Genomic DNA, 616 nt, shown 5'->3' with positions numbered 1-616 from the left:
AAGATAAAAAGAAGAGAATATGCAATGAATCTCAAAAACATCTGTGAAGATCAGTATTAATTAGATGAGCGGGGCTTTTAGCTTTTTGCCTCTGAATAGTTTTGGCATCTCACTCTATCCTTTGAAATTCAGAATGGTTGGCTTCTTTAGGAACTAGAATCCGGATAGTGTTAATGATTCTCCTAGTAAAGTATGATGATTCTTGAACAAAGATACTTATTGAGTCTTGGCTGTGGCCGAAAGCACTCTGTCTTCCAGTATTACCACCGGATACATACATGCCACAGACACATAATTGGGTGAACCTTTTCAGATTGTGACTCAGCTTTGCCAAAGTCCCCAATTAGAGGTGTCCAGGGTTCTTAAGCACACTCTTATTGCCTTGGATCACAACTTTATTTCTTTCTTTTCTCTCCCTTTTTTTTCGTTTTCTTTTCTTTTTCTCTCTTTTTTTTTCGGTTTTTTTTTAATAGAAATGCTTTTTCTTGCTTCAAGAATCATTTTATTGATTTTTCAGATCCTCAGTAACATGTCTCCTTTTTCATCATTCTTTCAAGAGCCAACATTCATGAACCACAAATTCAAGATACATATGCACTGTTTAAGCATACATTCA

This window comes from Arachis duranensis, chromosome 4, assembly GCF_000817695.3.
Source record: "Arachis duranensis cultivar V14167 chromosome 4, aradu.V14167.gnm2.J7QH, whole genome shotgun sequence".
Taxonomy (NCBI): Eukaryota; Viridiplantae; Streptophyta; class Magnoliopsida; order Fabales; family Fabaceae; genus Arachis; species Arachis duranensis.
Note: the sequence above shows the minus strand (reverse complement) of the source record.